The sequence below is a fragment of the Lepus europaeus genome, chromosome 9 (genome assembly GCF_033115175.1).
Source record: "Lepus europaeus isolate LE1 chromosome 9, mLepTim1.pri, whole genome shotgun sequence".
Taxonomy (NCBI): Eukaryota; Metazoa; Chordata; class Mammalia; order Lagomorpha; family Leporidae; genus Lepus; species Lepus europaeus.
This window is the reverse complement of record NC_084835.1, coordinates 96,385,635-96,407,493: the sequence shown is the minus strand read 5'-3', so window position 1 is coordinate 96,407,493 and position 21,859 is coordinate 96,385,635. Positions and strand designations below refer to the sequence as shown.

At 57.7% G+C, this 21,859-nt stretch overlaps 1 protein-coding gene across 3 annotated transcripts in view; it reads left to right on the top strand.

Moving 5' to 3' along the window:
- Positions 1 to 21,859, top strand: part of ZBTB7C (zinc finger and BTB domain containing 7C) — a 313,347-nt gene that overhangs the window by 223,448 nt on the left and 68,040 nt on the right. The window contains exon 1 of one of the 3 annotated variants that reach the window (XM_062201633.1): positions 2,657 to 2,665. The exons of 1 other annotated variant lie outside the window; for it this stretch is intronic. The gene's annotated coding sequence lies outside the window, so the exon portion shown is untranslated. Of the gene's footprint in view, positions 1 to 2,656; positions 2,666 to 12,810; positions 12,862 to 21,859 lie in introns of those variants that run through there. One more of the 3 variants, XM_062201634.1, reaches the window with a different exon arrangement.

The window sequence follows — 21,859 nt, the reverse complement described above, 5'->3', positions numbered from 1 at the left end:
ACCCCTCTGAGACTCCTTTATGTTCCTGTTCCCAGGAGGCGGTTGGCACTGGAGTGGGGCTGGAGGGGCGGTAGGGTAGGGCGGGGCTCCCCACTTTTTGCCAGGGGCCATTCGGAAGGGCGTGTCCCTACAGGGCCAGTGATTAAAGGGGAGGGAGGAGGGACATTCACTGTCCACTGCACGACCCAGCCGGTGGGCTGGACAGCGGCCAGCTCTCCCCCAGGCTCTTGGCTGCACTAGCATTGGCTCTGGCACCACCCCTGGCCTACCCAGACACTCCCTCCAGCCTGGAGCTGCAGCCCTACTGGGAGGGGCCGCCTGGAGGCGGGCTGGGCTGGGCACCTCCACTCTCCCCACTGCTCCCGCAGCCTCCCTCCCCCTCTCTCCCCTCTGCCCACATCCCGCTCCAGCTGGCTTTGAAGAGGCCTTGAAGTCCTCCCTCCCCTCCAAAGCAGGCCCTGCCCTGTGCCCTCTGCTTTCACCAGAAAGCTGAATTCACAAACTGGCTCCACCCCCACAGGCCCCCACCTGATAGCCCACCCACTGCAAAGACCCCTGAGCCAGACCAGCAGCGGCTTCCCCAAGTGCCTCCACCCCCTCCCCCAATCCACTGCTGGACAAGCCCTCCCGCTCACAACAGCACAAACCTCTCCTGGAGCCTACCCTGTCTTACCAACTGCCCTGGGCTTCCTGTCTTCACAGACCCCACACCGTGCTGTGTGCACCTTGCCCCACACAGCACAGGCCACCTGTGCTTTATCTCAGCCGCATACCTGAGGTTCCAAGGGTGGTACCCCCTGCACCCACCGCACCCCATCCCCACCCAGTCCTCTGAGGCCAACCCCAATGGGTGCCCAAGAAACACTTCTGGGTCGATAGTGATCCCATCCAGGTCACACATTGGCACCTTCACCTGCCCAGGGCTGGGAGTGGATTGTGGAGTGAGGCTTTGATTGCATATTTAATTAGTGACTCGTGTGGACAAAGGGATTTAACCTTTCAGTCTTCGGCTTGGGTGTTCCTGGGAGTGCTGGAGTCACCATCCAGCCTTGGAGACTGTGTACCTGCTCCGACAAAGGGCCCCCTTCTGCCCTGCCCGGCCCTCCCACGACAGCAGGGCCCCCCCCCCCCCCCCCGGCAGCCCCATTCCATGCCCTTATGGAGACTCCTGCTCCCCTGGCCCCTGGGTATTTCCGGATTTAGAAACACAGAGACACCCCCCCCCCCCCCCCCCCCCGTGAAACAGTCGGGCCTGGCTATCCGAGGCAGGTGTCGCCCATGTGCCCTGAGAAACCATGAATCGCTGACTCTGGGTTCTCGGTCACGGACATGTCAGTCGGAGGAATTTGGGAGGAACTTTACAAATCACTGCCCCCTCCCTGGCAATGCACGGGGCTCGTGTGCTTCTGGGATTACCCTCGGCTCTGGGAGGCTTCAGGGCTCATGGCCTGCGCCTGGAAGAAGAGCAGAGGCCCTGGAAGGCTGTGGAAGGCCAGCGTCTTGCAGAACTCCTGTGGTGCTCGCTCTCTGTGGCACGCAGGGCAGCAGGTCAACAGGAAAGGATCAGTCCCCTGGCTCCTCCCCCGATCCTGAGAGCAGCCAGCTGTTCAGGAGTTGGTGGCAATGTCCCCCAGGTGACCAGACAGTTCCAGGGGACAGAGGCCTGGTGGAGCCAGCTGGCCGGAGCCTCCCAGCTGACAGTTTTCAAAAAGGGTGTGGTGGTGTGGTTTGCAGGAAAGGCCAGGGAAAGGGTGCTGTGGCCACGCCTCTGGGCCCACCCCGGTGTGGACGGCGGGCCTCACGGGTGGCGTGTCTGAGTCAGCCTGTGTGCTGTGTGTTTCTGGGGGAGAGGAAGAGGTGGCCGGGGGTGCCCCCTCGGGTCTCATGACCCCCACCCCAGCTGGGACAGGTCCCGCTGGGCAGGGGCTGCGTTTCTGTGCCAGCTGCCTGCACTTCCCCCCTGTTTTTGTCACCTGAATGATGGCCCGTGCAAGTGTTTGATTTGGTTAAGTTACACTCACGACCCTTTAAGGAGAAAACATATAATTCCAGTAATTTTGTTGGGCTCAGGTTTCAGGCAAATGGAAATAAAATTGCCTCTAAAAATAAAAGACAGACACGCAGTATTGAATAAAATAATAACAATAAAAAGCCTCCCTTGCTTTGAAATAAACGTTAAGATGTTTTGTAAAATATTTGAGAGAGGGAGGGGGAGGAAAGGAGGAGGAAGGGGAGGAAGGCGGGGGAGGGAGAGAGAGACTGGTCTCAGGGACCCAGGAGAGGAGGGAGAGAGAACAACCCCTCCTCCGCGCTTGCTTTCGTTTCTACTTTACCTTCTGGGAAGAGCTCGATGTGCAGGGCGTGAAGTGAAGCCCAAAGTGCCAGCGGTGGCCCTGGTCCCTGCCCCACGCTCCGCTCCGCGTACAGGTGGACGGAAGGGGCTCCCTGCCAGATACTTCTGGTTGGAGGGAGGGGAGGGAGTGCTCGCTCCAAACCACTCCTGGGATGGCTTAACTCGCCCTGCTTGAATCAATGACAGCCTCTTGCCGCCGCTGCCGCAGGCTCCCGGAGCAGAGCAGCCCTGCCGCGTGGACTCCCAGCCCGGGACCCTGGCGGCGCTCAGGACACAGCCGGGGCACGAGCGCAGCAGCCCCGCGGCGCCCAGGTGGGTCTTGGGCAGCCTTGCCCGACAGGCAGGCATGGAAGGGGCTCCCGGGAGCCCGGGGAGTGGGGGGCGGGAGGAAACTGCCGACCAGCCCAGCTGGGCAGGACGGCCTGGGGTAGCGCCTGGGGGTCGGCGGGGCAGCCTAGCAAGGGGTGGTGTGTGCGAGGTGGGCGTGCACCTTCCGGGGGGGGGGGGGGGGGGAGACAGGACTCTGGAGCTGGGCAGAAGTGACCACCGGTGCCCTGCTGCCTGCCGACAGCACGCCTGCAGAGGCTGGCCTTTTTGGAGCAAGGGGACAGCAACCAGTTGTTAGGGCACTGGGAAGGGTACATTGTTAGTCCCTGGAGTGTTGGATGTAAAACTTGGGAGGAACAAAAACAAGGGCAACTTGGCAGACGTGGAGGTCCTCAAACGTGGGCAGAAGGCGTGATGTGCCTGCCGCCGGAGGAGCCCTGTCTGTGCCCGGGGTGGGTGGGTGGGGGGCCTTCTCACACCCCAACCTGGAGGTGCCGCACTGGGAAACTGCCCAGTGAGTGAGGCAAGTGGGGCCTCCAGGAGCCCTGGAGGAGGCCCCTGAGGGGAAAGGCAGGGGGATCAGCCCTGTGTGTCCTCAGCCCCACGCGCAGCACGTGCCGTGGTCCCTGTCACCCTTCCGAACGCCTGGGTCCCAGTCCAGCCTGGGAAGGACCAGTGCCCAGCGGGGTGCTTTGCTTGGTTTTGTGTGCCAAGGGATCTGGGGCGCTGGGGTCTGCTTCTGGCTTCTGTTGGGGCAGGGGATAGACTGGGGTGTGCAAAGCGGGTACCCTACCTCTTTCCACAGCTGGTACCCGCAGATCTGCCCGGGAGGAGCCCATTCCTGTGGTTTATCAGACGGCTAGCCAGCGAGCTGCAGATTCCTCCTTGGCTAGATGCAGATTCCTCCAGATAGAAAGGAAGTGATTGAACCCATCAGTGTTCAGATTAGATAGAACAGGGAGGGGTGCGAGGGGATGGGGTGATTAAGGCTCTGCCAGCCTGGGTTTGGGTTCCACTGGGCCTGCCTTCTGCACTTGCTCAGTGAAGTCCTCCTGGGCGGAGCAAGGCTCGGGAACCCCTCTGAGTAGGAGAGGAAGTAGCTTGTGAGCCACCTGTCCCCTCAGGACCAACCTGGACTGAACCAGCAGAGTCCCCACCCTCCCAAGGAAGACCCGGCCCAGCGTGTGCCCGGCTCCCAGTGAACATGGCAATGGCTTGTTTCCCATGTTCTCCTGAACTACCAGTCCAAGCACCATGGCCAGGGCAGCCCCTGCCATCCTCATCACCCCCATTCCCAGCTGAGGGACACAGCTGCTGCCCTGTGGGCAAGACAAGCCCCCCAGGTTACAAGCTGTGCAGCACAGGTGTCCACCTGTGCCACACGGGTCCTGTGGCCCCAGCCTGCGTGCTCTGCAGAACTTGGTGAAATCTAGATTCTGAGCCCTGCTGGGAGCTGCCCCCACCAAAGTGGCCCAAACTTCCCCAAAAGGCCTCGGGCCGGGATGGATGACCCGCACAGCAGTAAGTGCAGCCAGGCAGGGCGTAGGCAGCCCCTCCGCAGCCCGTGGGGAGAGCCAGTTTGGGATCCGGGAAGAGCAAGGACGGCTTCTAAAGGAGGTGGCGCCAGGGCAGGAACTTGAAGGAGGGAGCCCTAACTGGCCCAGACAGTGAGGCTTGTCCTGCTGTGTGAGTGCAGGGACACAAAGCCCAGAGGGTAAGGGCAGGAAGACAGGGGTGAGACATTTAGTGACCACCTACTATGTGCCACAGTTGTCACCTCTAACACACCCAACTCCAGCAGAGATGAACGGTTCTCCCCACTTTGTAAATGAGCAAACTCAGGAGCTCCCCAACTGGTTAGTGAAGGAGAGAGGACTCAAAGATACCTGTTATAGCACATATAGACTCTCCTAAGTGAGGGGAGAGAAATCGCCTTGGGATAATTGTAGCACAACACAAAATAGTATATAAGGGTTACACATAGTGTGAACATTCTTGAACCTGTTTGTTTTCATGTAATCCATCGATCGATCGATTATTCAACAGCTGTCGCGCTGTCTCCTGGGTGCTAACTGCTGGGCGTACTCCAGCGAGTGAGGTCAGACCTGGCCTCTGTCTGTGGGAACAGTGCTAGAAACAGCACTAGTAGAAGCAGGAGTAATAGTACATCTCTCCGTGGACAGGGAGTGGGTGAAATGGGACCTGTGTGGGAGGGGGTGTGAGGGGAGAGAGCCGTGGGAGAAGGAAGGGCTGGAAGGGGCAGGCATGTGGGACTCAAGAGCTGGCCCCATGCTGCTGTCTTGAGGGCTCGTCCCTGGCTCCAGGGACCGCTGTGGAGGCCACGTAGCACCAGCAGCCTCTGCCCAAGTGCCCAGGAAGCCCTGTAAGCCCTGGCTGTCCAGATTATCCCTTTAGAGTGTATGATTGTGGGTTCCAAAATGAGCCTGTAGCTTTGGCACACGGGAGCTGGACGTGAGGTCCGCGCGGCCTCCGAGAAGATGGGCCCTCTGGAGTGGTGGCGGACGAGCTGAGAGCTGCTGGAGTCCCTCGCCCTCCTGATGCACTGATGCGTGCCTCGCGTGCTCCAAGCTCTCTGCAGTCACAGGATTTGCAGGGAGCGAAGTTAGGACCGGAACCCAGACCCCTCGGCCCCCAGCAGTTCCCAGCACAGCTCACACGGGCCTGCCGGGGTGGTTCCAGGGCTCAGCTAGAAAGACCCTATTCTCTCCACTTCCATCACCACTTACGGTGCAAATTCCTGAGCACCCCGTCCAGCCTTAGCTGCCAGTGCCTCTGTGCTACTAGAATGGCGTTGGATGGTAGGGAGACGGAGCGGCCATCAACATTCTGGAATGTCTGGCCTGCTCACTCTCCTCTCAGCCTGAATGGTGCAATAGGTGTGCGATAACCAGCTCTCATATTAACTCTCACTTTTGTAAGCATGGGGAACTGCTGCCTGTTGCCTCTGAGACCTGCCTCCCCAGAACTGACACCCACTCTTCCCACCAGGAGACTTTTCTTCTTCTTAAAAAAAAATATATCTCCTGGGTTTGAAGTCACGAGATTGTATTGCATTCCATTTTGATGCCCAAAGCGCATTCTCCGCCTGATGTCGAGAAGATGGGCTCGCGGAGGGCGGCCGCCCCAGGTTGGCCCCGATGGCACAGGTGTATCAGCGCATGGGGGGGGGGGGGGGGTGTTTGTTCAGTCCCCGCTCGGCTGTGCAGCTCTACAGGTTGGGCCGGGGAGAGAGCTGTTTGGTTTATTTTCCTTCGGCTGGGAACTGTGGCGATGAATAGAGGGAGGGGAATCGGGTTGAGAGATTGTTGCCAAGAGCAATTTGGAGTCTCCTTCCTGTTAGTCAGAGGTTGTGTTTTTCCTTTCTGAAGCTGCCCGCCTCATAGTAGCTTCCACGAAGGACGCCCACCCCGACACCACCCCTACCCCCGTCTTTTGTGGTATATGCTTGTGCTTGTTAGTTTTTGTTTTAACTTACTGGACTTCTCATGACTAAGCAAAAAAAAAAAAAAAAAAAGGCTTGGAAATGGGATGATGAAACGGGTCCTTTATATCCTGCATGGCGTTGATTAGTAAATTTCAATACCGGCGGACCCCCGAGGTACCACGATGGGGTCAGAAGAATGATTTCTTGGAAGGCAGAGTTCCTCTTCAGCGGCTGGCTGTCAGCATTGTTGCAGAGGGGCCCTTTCCCTCCTGTGTTGAGGCCAAGGGGTTGCTTGCTCTCTGCTTTGCACTGGCTTTTGCTCCATTTGGAAGGCCCCGGTGTCCGGGCCTTGCTTGGAAGGGGATCAGCCAGCACCGGCTCCCTTCCATCTCAGCCCTGCACCTCCCTCCACCCTGCAGGAGGCCCGCTGGGGAGGAGGAAGCTGGCCCTGCAGGGTCAGAGCCGCCGCCCAGTGCAGCGTGGCCTGCTCACAGCCTGCGCTCCTGGAACGGGCTCCCCACAGGGGGCTGTGACCATCTGTCCAGCAGAGTCCACCCTCAAACAGATGGAATGCAGCAACGCTGCGACTCCACACATGAGCACTTGCCTAAAAACATGGTACACGGTCTCGGCCGGCCTTTTCCAGTGAGATACAAACCAGATGCAAAGGTACATGTGACCTTCCCCTCTGCTGTCGTGTACCTGGACTTGGCCTTCAGGGGAGTCTGTGGTGCCCGCACACCTGTGTGTGCACACGCACACCACGCTGGCCTTTTTGCCTGTGGATTCTGTGATGTTCTTTCTGGAGATACGAGGTTGGCTTGCTGGTCTTTGAGAAGCTGCCAGTGATGGCCACTTGGCCAGGTGATGGTGGTCCTAGCCCCCGCTGACGCCGGCCTGTTGGAAGCAGAACCTGAATAGCAGGCACTTTTCTGAGAGTTGTTTCATTATGGAACCACTGAGATGTAGCCCACACACCACACAAATTCACCTCGGATTCTAGGATTGTGGGCCCATCACAGGGCTGTGCAACCATCCCCAGGATCAATGTCAGAGCAGAAAGACGCCTTGTACCCATTAGTGGTCTCTGCCCATTCACCCCACCGCCCCAGGCCTAGGCCACCGATACTCCTGCCTCTGTAGCCGTGCCCGAGCCGGACATTTCACACGCGTGGAATCGCCACACGGGGCTTTTTGTGAGTGGCTGCTTTCAGTGGGCATCTTGCTTTCAAGATTGATCCATGAGGTAGTGTGTGCACTTCCATTCTTCTCACTGCTGTAGAATCCTCCCCGTCTGGACCTGCCACGTTGGGTCTTTCCGTTCACCAGTGGATGGGTGGCGAGTTGTGTCCGTGTTCTGGCTTCATAAATGCTGCTGCTATGCTGTGTGTGTGCCTGTGTTTGTCATTTCCCTTGGGTATACACCTACCGGGAGAATTGCTGAGTCATGGGACAACCCTATCCATGTTTAGCCTTTTGGGAAACTCCCAGACTGTTTTTCACAGGGACTGCCCCATTGTATACCTCTCCAGTAGTGTACGAGGGTTCCAGGTCCACCATAGCCTCACTAGCAGTTGTTGATAATATATCGTGTTGTTTATGGCCATGCTAACTTCTTCTTTTGAAAAAAAGTAATTATTATATTTATTTGAAAGAATTAGAGCTGTCTTCCATCTGCTGGTTTGCCCCCTAAATGATTGCGATGGCTGGACCTTGGCCAGATAAAAGCCAAAAGCCAGAAGCTTCTTCCAGGTCTCTTTCACCTGGGTGTAGGGCCTGAGCACTTGGACCATCTTCTGCTGCTTTCCCAAGCACATTAGTAGGGAGCTGGATCAGAGGTGGAGCAGGCGGGACTCAAACTGGTGCCCATATGGGATGCTGGCGCTGCAGGCTGTGGCTTTACCCACTACACCACAACCCTCTCTCCCCCCTTGCTAACTTCTGAGGGGTTATATTCTCCAGGAAGCAGTATCCAGGAAATATCCTGGCATCAGCTCAGTCGTGTTCGTTTGCCATAGGTAGAATGAGAGCCTTTCCACCTCTGAGGTCCCCTGGGGACAACCTGATGTTTCTCCTCTTCGTCCCAGGGCGTGGCCTGAGTTCTCTCTGTAAACTTCTTAGGGCAGTTACTGTGTGTGGCTGTGTATCTCTTTCACACTGGTGCCTCGGCTCCATGGCAACATTGTCTTACCCTATTTGCATGGGAGATAAAGTTGAGCCCACTGGCATGGGAAACTCACCTAGTTGGAAGATCACAAAGATGTGGCCTCTCATCGGGACGCGTTTGCATCCTGGTCGTTGGCCGGGTGCTGGCTTCATGTTCGTCACAGCTTTGCAGTGGCTGTAGCCAAGTCTGGCCTGTGTGACCCAAGGGCAGCCTGAGCCCGGCTCTGCTCGTGGTGAACTTTTCACCTGCAAACCCATGCTTAGTCCGGCAGCTCCTAAACCTCACTCCGCATTGTAATCCCCTAATAAGGCTTGGAAAAGATGACAGATGCCCGGGCCCTCCCCAGGAAGGACTGGAGGCAAATTTCACAGGAGGCAGCTGGGCACCTGCAGGTGACCGTGATGAAGTCTGAAAGCCAGGGCAGCCCCTTGGTGCCTCGCTTGAGATGAGGGCTGGCATTAGACTGGTGTTCCCCGTGGGAACTCAGTACTTGCAGGAGAAGAGCTTTGCCTGGATCTGGTCCTGCACTGAATCTGATCCGTCAAGGGGGCTTCTGCCACTGAAGACAATAGGGAGAGCCTCCAAGGAGGTCGTGCCCGAGGCTCAGCTTGGACACTTTGGAGTGGCCAACCTCCTGGAGCAGGACGACGCAGGAGTCACGCAGGTGGCAGGTGTGCACCGGTAGAGCCGACTCTGAGGGCAGGGAGCAGGTGGTCTCCCAGAGCTGCCCTGTGGGCTGTGTGCCCGGCTGGGAGGCAGCACATGACTCAGCAGCAGCTGCTTCTTCCTTCCCGCTCAGTGACGTCCCTGCCCATGTCCCTCAAACCCCTAGCGCTTTCCCCACCTCCCTTTATGGTTTCCAGTAGTAGTTCAGGGTCATTCATTCATTCATCCATTCAACCAACATTTCCCAAACACCTCCTGTTGAGGACAGACTGACCAAAGCTCCATTTCTGTCCTCAGATAACATACGGGTGCATTTCAAGCAGAGAGGCGGCCCAGTCGGGACGATCTGGGACTCCTTGCTTTGGAGGAAGGAGAGTCTCGCTCGGAGTTCACGGTGCATAGCTGGGGCAGGCAGCTCCAGCCCACACCCTGACTGCACACTGTGCTCCCCAGCCTCCCCCGCTGGGGCCCTGCCCTCCGCAGCCTGTGCAGAAAGTGCTTCTGCCACCCCTGGTCACGGCCAGCGCCTGGAGGCCACCTCCCCAACTCCCACCTGGCAGAGAGCAGGCGGGTGGGGCTGGGCCTGGGAGGGCTGATTTATCCAGAGCTCCGTGCTGCAACCCCCGGCTCCCTCCCCCAACGCCCCTCCTGGACAATTCACAGCACAGCTGTGTTCTAAGCACTGAAATAATCGCTGTTTCTGAAAGCTGGGGGAGGAGAGGGCAGGAAGGGTCCCGTTTCTGCCTCCGCACGAGAGCGGGCCAGGTGAGGAGCGCCCCCTCCCTCCCTGGCAGACTGCACACAGCGGAGGACATTAGAGCCGCTGCCTGCGTGTTTTGAGAAGACTTTTTTTTTTTTTTTTTAATGAAGGAAAGGCCTGGAAGGTTCATTTGAAGGGGGATTAATGTCTCTCTGGCCTGGACCTGCAGAGAAGGAGAAATTCTAGAGGGCTGGAAGCTGCAATGAAAGGAAACGCGCTTGGTCTGCCTCCAGCCGAGGGTCGAGGGCTCCACACTTGGCAGCTCCGAGAGGGACATGTTGGGGACGTTGCTGGGCATTGCTGGGTTTTCCTTCAGAGAGTGTATGCGTGTGCGTGTGGACATGTGTGCATGTGGGATCTGTCCTCGGTGAATGCCCAAACGTTGGGGTTCTAACTGGGTGACGGGGACACCAGGTGGTGAGGAAGCCCTCTGAGTGTGTCTCGCTTGGCAGTCTGCAGGAGGGCAGTGACACAGGCATTCCCAGGAAGCATTTTTCCCCGATCGCTTCCTGTTCTTCTTCCACCGCTCAGATACCTTCCCCATCCAGGAAGCACTCTGCGTTCCCAAATTACCCCACGTTAGCTCTCAGCACCCCTTCAGAACGGCCATCCCTGGCCCCTGTCCTGGCGATCTGACCGGTTATTAGGATAAAGCCTGTTCTTTGCCCTGATTCACCTAAGGCCTGGAAGACACCAACCCTGCCTACCCCGCTTCCCAGCCCCCGTGGGTCAGGGGAGGGTCCGTGTTTGACCGAGGAGGCCCAAGGGTGCCTGTTCCCAGGAGGGAGTGGACAGAGGGTGAGGATGAAGCAGAGTCAGGAACTCCAGGCCATGCGTGTGGCCTGTGGACCTCTAGGAACCCCTGGTGATACAGCACAGGTGGCTGCGGGCAAAGCCTGGCACTGGGCGGGGCCAGGGTTGTTGAGGATCAGCCCTGCAGGTGCTGAGTTGGGAGCGAGGGAGGACTGAGTGTGGGCGTTTTGGGGGTGCATTGCAGGGAGACCCAGGGCTTCTGAAAGTTCTGGAATGGAGCAGAGCTCAGCTATCCAGGCACGTGAGAGTCCGTGCCCTTTAAGCAGGCTTCCTCGAGGTAGCACCACCTGTGACCCCAGGAAGGAGGGAGAACAGCCAGGTGGATGGCAGGACGGCGGGTAAGGGGCACTCCGGGTGACTCCGGCCTGAGGGCAGAGAGCCCCTGGGCGGCCCTGGTGGACCCACAGCTGTGGGGTTCTCCAGTCCTCTCCTCTACCCTTTCTGCCTTGCGGCTGCTTCCTGCTGAACTACAGCCTCCTCCCCCGGGGTCCTCCCCCTCGCTCCCCCCCCCCACCCTGCCGTGCACCCTCCGAGTGAACCTGGCCTCCAGCTCTTGGGAGCTTTTCCAGGAACAAGGCGGTGAACTCTGTGCAGACCCAGGCGGAGGAGAGGGGCTGAGCAGCAGCCAGGCCAGAGCCCCCGCAGCCATGAAAGGCCGGGCAAGGCTCACGTGGCAGGAACCTAGGAGAGGGCAGTGGGGCCCGGGGTGGGGGGAGGAGGGGCAAAGCTGGCCCACAGGGCCTTCCCCGTGGCCAGGGACACCCTCTCAGAGCAGACTTCAGGCTCCAGCAGGACAGGCGCGCAGATCCCGCCCTGCACCTTCTGCAAGGCTGCCGTCTGAGCCAGGTAGGAGCAGCCCCTGGAAGGGAAGTGCGAGTCTGGAAGATGAGGCCCCACCCCAGGCTAAGTGTGCAGAAAGCTGGGGATGAGGCTTGAGCTGAGGACTCTTTAGGGTGGCGCCTTGAGCTGGGGCAAAGGGTGCAGCTCAGCACAGCCTCCAGCACATGGACTCAGGTTCGAGTCCCAGCTCTGGCACTCACGGGCCAGCTAAGTCCCCTCTCTGTGCTGCGGTTTCTCCATTGCGAAGTGAGGGTGGAGCCCTGGTGCATGGCCTGGACGCATGCTGTGTGAGCACGGACAGAGCTTCCTTAGGCAATGCGTGTTTCTGCACCCCTCCTGCCCCTTTCCTCCCTCTCCCATCTCTCCCTTTCACTCCCCCTTCTTCCCTGCCCCAAGGCAGCAGGTGGTCATTTTTTAAAAATATTTATTTATTTATTTGAAAGGCGGAGAGGCAGAGGCACAGAGAGAGAGAGAGAGAATCTTCCATGCGCTGGTTCACTCCCAAAATGGCCACAATAGCCGGAGCTGAGCCAGGAGCCAGGAGCTTTTTCCAGGTCTCTCACATGGGTGCAGGGGCCCAAGGACTTAAGCCATCTTCCACTGCTTTCCCAGGCCACAGCAGAGAGCTGGATTGGAAGAGGAGCACCGGGACTGAACCGGCGCCCATATGGGATGCTGGTGCCGCAGGTGGCAGCTTTACCAGCTGAGCCACAGCGCCGGCCCCTGTAGGTGATCATTCTGACTGGTGCAGGGACTCATGCTTGCGCAGACCCAGGGGAGCCTGCAGGGGACCCTGACCAGGTTAAGTAACTGCACAGACTTGCTGAGCTCTGGTCTTCCTCCCTCTCTCCCATCACACAGCCGTTCTCAGGGGAGGTGGGGGATTGATGGGAGCCAAAGCTTGAAAAATGTCCTGTGTAAGCCACAGAGCTAGCCATGGCCCATTCCAAGCAGGTACCCCTAGGGAACGCGGAACTACAGACGGCATCCATTTGTCCAGGATCTCCTCTGGGGCCCTGGACTCCTGGAATTCTAGGGATAAGCAGATTTTTGGAAGGCAGTGGGGATTTGAGCCCACAGTCAGTCCCAGGTGACTGATTCAAGGGCCACTCAGTGGCCACACTGTCCAGCCTGGGCTCTGAGCCCTGCTGATGGGGACAGAGGGGAGTGGCACCCAGGACTGTCTTCAAGTCCCAGGAAGTCGAGGAGTCCATTGAAGTGACAGTCATTTTCACGTGTTTAATAAGAAACTCCCAGGGCAGGCTTCTGGCACGGTGGTTAAGAAGCCTCTTGGGACGTCTGCATTCCATATTGGAGCAGCTGGTTTCCCTTCCCAGCTCCACCCCCAGCTCCAGCTTCCCGCTAATGTGCACCCTGGGAGGCGGCAGGTGACGCGAGAGCCACCCACTTGAGAGACCAAGACCAAGTCCCAGCTCCCACCCTCGACCTGGCCCAGTACCGGCTATTGCAGACATTGGGAGAGTAAACCAGTAAGTGGAAGATTTCCCTCTCCTCCCCCCTCCTCTTCCCCCTCCCCCTTTTGCCTCTCCCCCCTCCCCTCCTCTTCTTCCTCCTCTTCCTCCCCGCTCTGCCTTTCTAATAAATAAGAACAAGTAAAGAATACCAAGAAGCTGCTGAGACCTGAGCATGACAAAATCCTGTCATGCGCTTAGATGAAGTCATTCTTCCGGCGATAGTGAAGAATTATCTCATAATGGGTTTTTCAGAGTAATGATTACCAGGGACTTAATCGGAACAGGTAGCAGTGACAGGGGAAGTCAGCGTGACAGGTGGTAGAGAAAGTTGAAAGCCCGGCATGTGAACGGTGGAAATGGCATCCTTTGAAGGGATGAAATGCTACAAGAATGGCCTGTCGCCTCAGCCCAGCCCTGGCCAGATGCGCACAGCTTCCAGACGTGGACTGCAGATGCCCGGGTGATCCTGCAGGGGCCTGCTGCCCACTTCTGCCTCCCCTTCGCTGGGCTCTCATGCCCACCGCACACTGGGTAAGGGCTGCCTGGTGCCATGCATTCTTAGCTGGCTGCTGTGGTGTGGCTACACCACCTTGGAAAGACAGCTGATGGACGGGGTCTCCCAAGGCTGCCGGGGCAGGGCCACCGCTCTGGATCACCCTGAGCTTTGGGGCCACCCAGTAAGGGGCAAGGCAGACACCTGTGGGGTATCAGAGCCCTCCTAGTCTTGACAGATGGCAGAGTCGTAGTATGGGTGTACCCGGCCCCGAGACCACACTGTTGCCATGGGGCTTGACCACTTGCCCGGCTGTCCTATTGCTGCATCTAGCACTTCCTTCCCAAGCCTGCTGGGGTCCAGGGAGCCAGGTTAGAAGCAGCTCCCAAGAGTCACCTTTGAATGGTGGTTTATGCCCAGCAGAGAGGCTCCCCCTGCACCTGTTAAGGGCACTCCCTGGCCAGGGGCTCAGTGGCACAGGAGCAGAAGCCGATGGGACATCCAGAAGAGGCGCAGCTTCAGGCCGGGGCAGCCTCCTCCCTGGAAATGCTGTCGATTCCTGAGTTCTGTTCAGGAGCGACATCCCTTTTGCTGCTTCCTGGGAGGAAGAATCCGCTTAGACCTGGGGTGGATCTCAGCTCCCCCCCTTTCCCGCTGAGGCACGGTGGGCTTCTCGGAACCCCTGATCCTCGGGTGGCTTATCTGGGGGATGATCCCAGCTTACCGAGGAGGGGCTCGCCAGGATAACTCGTGCACTGTCTCCAGCACATAGAGGCCATGGTTCTGAAAAGTTTAGGACTCAGAGCCCCCAGCTCTGCTTCTCGGGGAACTCCCTAGGTCTGCTCCGACTGTGGCATCTCTCCTGCCACCGCCGAGGGGAGCTGAGGGTGACTTGGCAGCCACTGCCCCTGCCTCAGCCTGGCCCTAGTGCCCTCCTGGTTGTCCCAATAGTGGCCTCTGCTCCTCTTCTTGAGGAGGGTGGGGGAAGGGTGACATCATGGGACTCTTGCCAGGTAACGTGGACATACTTCCTAAAAGGGGATCTTTGAGTCCCTGTTTCCTCCTCTTCCTCGGGGAACTGAGCCCCCAGTGGTGGCTCAGACAGACTTGGACACCAACCAGCCTCCCATGAGCATCCCTGGGCTCAGCCACCTGAAAGTGAGGGCCCAGCCTTAGTCCTGGGGCCACGCAGCCTCTGGGGCAAGCCCCCTCTGTCATTACTCCTGAGGCCCCTTACGGTCCTCTCGCAGGCCAGGCCTGCAGGGTGGGCGTGCAGATCCGCCCACCACCACCCCCCCCTGCAGCTCGCCCCCTGTACTCAACACCACAGTGGGATAAAAACACCAACTCAGGAGCAAAAGCCGCTGCAGAGGGGAAGGCACCGCACAGCACCACGGTTCTCAAAGGCAGCTGGCTGCACTGTGTTCGGCTCCAGGGAGAATGGAGCACTTGGTAGGGATCTGCTACCCCCTGTCTCCCAACGCGGTCACGTGGGGCACCCCCACCCAACCCCACCCATCCCAGGCTTGCCCCTGCTTTTTCATCATCCCCAGGGATTTCAATCTTTCTGGTAGATGGCACCATGTCCCAAAGCAGCAGATGCCAGTTTAAGGGACCCGGAGTGCTGGGGAGGTGGGACCCAGCCTGTGGTTTTCCAGGTCGTGGGGTTAAACATGACAACCAAAATGATTCCTCACTGACAGCCTCGCCTTAATTGGCATTTTTCCTGGGTGGCTGAGCCCTGCAGGACAGCCACTCACTGTCCCCAGGCTACATCGTCTCCTGTCCATCAGCGACCCCAGAGCTGAGCACTAACATAAGACACGAGACAAACAACTTACGTACTGCGGCATGCGTGTGCTCGGCTCCTGCGGATGCGTTAGTGAGAACACACGTGATGGCTCTGAGGAGGGCGTGTTGCGAGCCTCCTGCTGCACCACTCATTTCTGCACCCACTGTCCTCACGGTGCTTAGAGTCTGGACTCCAGGATTAACCCTGAGCGTCGCTGTGCCGATGGCTTTACAGTGTGGGCTCCCCTGCTTCTCAAAGCCTGGGTTCTCCAGATAGCTGATGAGGAGGCGCCCTAGGGTGCGGGATGTTTGCAAGGAGTGCCCCCGGGGCAGTCTACTCCTGCACGAGGCAGAGAGGCATAAGGAGACTGTACAGTGATGCTGGCCCCATGGCCTCAGCCCACCCTCACCCCTAGAGCTGAAACGGCCCCCTCCGGTTGGCTCTCAAAATGCCCTCCCCTTTATGTGGTCATTGAGGGCAGGCGGGTCTTTGAAAGCTATGACTTTGGGCCAGGTGGCCCAAAAGTAGCTGAAGTCCCCCTATCTGGCCAGGGCTAAGGGTTCGCAGCAGACCACGCTCCCCACAACTAGGGCCACCTCTTTCTCACTGGCTCACAACCCCCCAGCAGGCAGGAGGTGCATCCCATGCTGCTCTCTGTACTCCTTCCAGCTCTGAGCACCGAGCTGAGCGCATCACGGGTGATCATAGAGCAGTCCATGCACCCGGGGGAGGTATAGCATCAGGCCTGCTTGCTCCGTGCACCTGTGGGAAGATGCTGCAGCTCAGGACAGATCCAAACAGAGGCTCCCTCAGTCCCATGGATCCATATCCCCTCCTGCAGGGAACCAGGGTCCAGGAGGGAGAGGAGGGTTGGAGCGTGTGCAGTACCTAAGCTGCTCCTGTCTAGTCTGTTCGTTGGCTCATACACTCACTTGTTCATTCCCACACTCACAGCGATGCCAGCACAGGGGTGGGCAGCTGCTCTGCCCTCCACCTCCCACACAGCTGAGAAAGCATGCATAAAACCACGGCACCCTCATAGCAGGAGAAGACAACGAGGGGCAGCCCGTGGAGCCACAAACAGAATGCCGAGCTGTGGGCCATCCCCTCGGTTGGATAGCATGTCCTGTTAGAGGACGAAGCCGGACATGGCACAGCCATGTGGCCTGGGCTTACAAAGCACTGTTAGCTGCAAAAGGGGCTGAGTGACAAGTGGTCTGCCCCCACCGCTGTGCCTCCGCTGGGCCATGCTGGCATCACTGGCGGTCCCAGGAGTGCCTCTGGGGTAGGTTTGGTCACAGCAGCATGGAGAGCCAGACTGGAGTGGCTGCAGGTTCAGCTTGTGCACCTGCTGGGCTCGGGTGCCTCCTCCCACAGGTGCAGGAAGCCTCCCGTGATTGCTGAAAGCACCAGCGACCTCAGCAGCTCGCTGGGCTCCAGGCGTGCTCAGCAGTGATTTTTAGCTCCACAGCCTGTACCTCTGAGGTTCCTGCCACAGCTGGGTGTGAATGCCTCTCTCCCGTGGTCACTCTGAGCCCACAGGACACCAGGGCGGGCCACCCATGTGCCCTGCACAGCCCTTGCCCACCCCCTTTGTCTGGCATCCGGACTGGGAGGGCAGGGGGTGGGGAGGGCAAAGGCCTTAGCCCCCTTCTAAAAGCTTTATTTCCCTGATGCGACGCTGCCTCTTGGGCCACGCAAAGGCTCAGTCTTGCTGTCCCCGGCGCTGCTGCTCAGCTCTTTAATTCAATCCAGAAGCCACCTTGCGAATTACTGTCCATCAATTCCACCTGCAGCTAAATCCTCACTCCCATTGGCACTGGGGAGACACCCCGCCTGGGCCAGTTTGCATAAAGGGGAGGTGTCAGGACCCAGGCGCAGGAGGAATCGGATGCCTTAGTGTGTAGGGACGAGGGGAGTCCTAGTGTGCACAGCCTCCAAGTCGCCCTTCAATATCGTGATACAATTAAGTGTGGTTTTTAAAAGGGCAGGGGGGAGGCGTAGTCAGGCGAACGTCAGAAAGGAAAAGTGTCAGGGAGAGTTGAAGGTACGCAGCGAGAGCAAATGTGCTCGCTGCCTGTCCCCTGACTCCGGCGACAGCGAGGGATGCTGGCTGCCAGAAGATCTAGTCCCCAGAGGCTGCAGTGTTGCTTGTGTCATGATTTTGCACAGATGGTGGTGGGTGGTCCCACTTCCTCTTCCCCACTCCCAGCTGGATAAAGGCCCAGCTGATGGCCTGGGTCTGGGAGGAACAGGGGTGTTTTTACTGCGGTGGGACACAGGGAAGGACCCTGCTCATGGGCGTGGTCTGTGAGTGGGCGCGGTCTAGGGGCAGGTGTGGTCTAGAAGCCCTCATGGTCTAGGAGCCAGCGTGGGAAGCGGCTGCTTTCCCCAGAGGTGCCCCTGACTCTGGGCCGACAGCCGGGCTCCTTCCTTTCAGGGCTGGTGCCCCAAAGAGGTGCGTGTGCCTTCCCAGCACCTCTGCAGGCAAGTGGGAGAGGGCCTGTGCCTCCCACGGAGAGCAGATGCCAGAAGGGCCACTTCACCCAGCCTAAGGAGGGTCAGCGTGAGCCTCCTGTCTGGGTGCCTGCAGACCTGCCCACTGCGTGGCAGCTCAGAGCCTCCCCACTCCCCGCCCTGCTGCTCCAGCATCCGGTCCCAGAGCTTGTCCTGCCTGTCCAGGTTCCCATGTGCGCCCTGGACCTGACTGCTTTGCCCACGGCCATGGCCACCTCCCGGGGTCCAGGGCTGGACTCCTGTCTCCCCGCTTCTGCTCTGAGCCTTCTGACATTCTGTGTCCCGCAGTCGTCTCTTACAAGGCAAGTGGAATCTGACACTCTGCTGCCTCAGACCCCCCGGGGGTTCCCCCTTGTAATTAGATTAGGTTCCAGATTCCTGCACCCACGGTCGTGGCACTCAAGGGGTGCTGCTGGGGCCCCCCCCGCCCAAGAACTGTGGTGGAAATGCAGGCCCTCAGACCCTACCCAGGCCCCCGAGGCAGAATGTGCCGGGCCTTGGCCTCACTTAGGACCGCACCTGCCCTCACTCACTGACGGCCTGTTCCTTTGCTTTACCTTCCTTGGAGGGCCTGCCCTCCACCCCCCTCTCCCATTCAGGGAGCCCCTGATTTCCATGGTTGTGATGTCCTGACCCATGATGTTTCACGAGGGAGGGTCGCAGCCCCTGCTGCTCCCCACCACGTCCCCCCAGCCTCCGGAGTTCCCAGAGCACAGGAGGGACCCCATCAAACCAACACATGGTCTACAGGCCCCCGGGAAGGGTCTCAGCAGGTGCCCGGGTCCTCCTGGAGGCCACGTTCAGGCCCTGCCTGCCACACGTGGACGTGAACTCAGATGCGGGTGCTCAAAGTGGGTTCCTTGGACCCCAACATCCGTGTCCCCTGGGAACCCATGAGAAATGCAGAGTCTCAGGCCCCACCCTGAACCAGAAAGTCTGGGGTGGGTTGCAGCAGCCTGTGTTTTAACACCCCCCACAGGTCGTTCTTATCCAGGCTGGAGGTTAAGAGACTGATGTGGCAAGAGTCCATTTTTTTCGTCATAATTTATTTATTTTTAGAAAATTTAGAAAACCAGAAAAGTGGAAGATTATGACATCTCTACCACTTACAAAAACCCCAATTAGAACTAGTAATATTTTAAATTGGTTTATTTGAAAGGAGAGAGAGAGAGAGAGAGAGAGAGAGAGAGAGAGAGAGAATGAGAATCTTCCAGCCAATGATTCATTCCCCACAACAGCTTGGGCTGGGCTAGGCTGAAGCCGCAAGCCTGGAGCTCCATCTGGGTCTCCCACGTGGGTGCAGGGACCCAAGTGCTTGGCCCAGTCTCCTCTGCTTTCCCAGAGGCATTAGCCAGGGAGCTGGATTGGGAGCGGAGCAGAGGGCACTTGAACTGGCACTGTGATGAGGAATGCTGGCATCATAAGCAGTGGCTTAACCCACTGTGCCACAATGTCAGTCCCTATTAATATTTTTATGTACCATCTTGCACCCTTTTTAAAGCTTGTGTTTAATTGTTTTTCTTTACAAGATCAGGATTGGGCCTGGCATTGTGGCATAGCTGGAAAAGCTGCTACCTGTGATGCTGGCATCCCGTATGGGTGTCTGTTCAAGGCCCGGCTGCTCCACTTCCAATCCAGCTCACTGTAATGGCCTGGGAAAAGCAATAGAAGATGACCCAAGTGCCTGGGTCCCTGCCACCCACGTGGGAGACCCAGATGAAGCTCCTGGCTCCAGACATTGAATTGCCCCAACTGATGTGGCTATCTGGGGAGTAAACTAGTAGATGGGAGATTCATTCATTCTCTCTCTATCTATCTCTTCCCTCCCCTTTTCCTCTCCCTCTCCCTCTCCTCCTTTCCCTAGTACCTCCCTCTCTCTCTCTCTCTCTCTGCAACTTTGACTTTCAAATAAATAAATAAATCTTTTTTTAGAAAAGATCAAGACTATCCTGAGTATGGTGCTGCTTTCACCTTTAGCATCTTTATGTGAGCATTTCCTAAGAGGAGACCTTGTTTTAATGACCATGTGCTGCTCATATCATCATTGCTATGTGTTTGGAGAGTTTCCCATTCCCCAAATACCAGTATGCACCCACGTCCCTCTGTCTCCTGACCTTGGCTGTGGGTTCCAGGCTGTCTGCATTGGAAGCATCTACACTTCAGATAATGACTGGAAGGTGCACGGTCATCATGGAGGGATGGCATGTCCTGCCGTGCTTGGAAACGCACCTGCGGTGTCTATGGCTGCTGGGTCCTTGGAGGTGCGGCAGTGGCTGCATTCGGTCGCAGGTTTTCCCAAGGTGCCCAGGAGCACGCTGAGAGCCACAGCAGAAAAGAATTATCAGTAATGGAGTCGCTGCCTTGAGGAAGGCAGCTTCCTCTGGGGCAGCGCAGCCCCACACTTGAGCGTGTCGGCCCTGTGCCTTCTCCATTCAGACATGAGGCCTCCGAGGGGTTAGCCAGGAAGGCTTGCTGGAGGAGGTGTCCCCAGAAGTGCATTTTCAGCAGCAATGGATGAGGAATGACAGAAGCAAACACATGCAGGTGCTAGGCTCAGGGGCCCTCATGGAGCAAGCTGGCTTGGAAGTTCTGCGTAGGCAAGAGTCAGCATCCCACCAGAAATGTGGTGGGGCTGCCATGGAGGAGGTCCCCTGTGACGGGCTGAGGCATGCGGGCCATGGGGCAGGTCCCCTGTGATGGGCTGAGGCATGCGGGCTGTGGCTTCTCCCCATCCCATGCAGCCGGTTCTGCCGTGTGCGTGTGGGGTGAGCGAAACGCTGCATCCGGGAGGTAGAAGTGGGCACCTGCTGGAGTCATGGGGAACACAAGGCTTGGTAAGACAAGGCATGGAAAGCAGTCCCAGGCAGTGGTAAGGCAATGCCCCGGGAGCCCCCAGCAGCAGGAGGACCCTGGCAGCTGAGGCTGTGCCCGTGGCAAACCGTTGCCAGACACAGGCTCGATGTACTAGGCTCTACTGCCCAGCCCCGTCCAGGGATTGTGCAACTCTGAGGCCCTGATTCATGGCGTGGATTTGGCCCTGGCTCCTGCCTAGACGTCCAGGACCCCAGCCTACGCAGGAAGGCACAAAAGACGCAGAGCACAGAGAGGGCCTGGGATGAGAGGCAGGGAAGGCTGTGAGTGTGGGGTCTGGGAATTACTCCTGGTGACAGCAGGCTGGGGTGCTGCCCCTGGTGCAGGGAGGAGAGGGGGGTGGGGCAGGGCGGGGCAGGGCTGGAGGCACAGAGGCTGCCTGCTCAGCGCCATTCGTCTGTGTTCAGTCGCTGGGCGTGGCCTATTCCACGTCTCCCCTCGCTGGGTAGGTGAAGGGAGCTTTAAGTGTGGCCTGGCACCAGAGGCCATGACACTCAATGTGCAGGGCCTGTGTTGTGGGCAACCCCATGTCACTGCTCCCTAAAAGCACCAAGTCCACTTGAACCACCAAGCACTTGAGAGGCTGCAGGATTCTTAAGTTCAAGTTCATTTTCATCAAAATTCACATTTCATAAAGAAAAACGTAAACAAGTACAAGCAGGAGCAGTCCCAGTACTGAGAGGTACAGCGGCTAATCCTTTGCCTTTGTTTTCTCCGTGGTGACTATGTGGCTACACACACACACACACACACATGCACGCCACGTTTACTGCACACGCATTTTACAAACGCTTCGCTCAACCGTCTGCACTGATCTTCTTTTCCTGGGAAAAGCGTACATAACTCTAAACTTTTTAAGTCATAAAAGCAGTCCACGTTCTTTGTAAAGAGCGGGGGAGGGAGGGAAGAGAGAAGGAATGTGCTATACTCTTCCTCACACTCACTGTTGTTATAAATGCGTATTGCTGCAGACATTTTTCTATGAATGTATTAAACAAATCGGGATCATTCTGTACACACAGTGTGCACACATCACAGCCCAGCAGATTTCCATACAGTGAAACACCTGTCTCTTCTAATAGCTGCGAGTCGTTTTGTCGTATAAATGTACCACCTCACACTTCGCTTGTCTTATATCCTTTTCTTTGTTGGCCACTTAAATTGTTTTCCCCACAAACTAACAACATTGAGATTAATATTATATAACAAAACCATTGCACATTCTTAGCCATTAGGATAAAGAACTAGATGTGGAATTGTCAACTCAAAGAGAACATATATAATCATTTTAGGGTTCTAAACTGCTACCTTTGCCTAACAAAAAATTATGCACTGCTGCT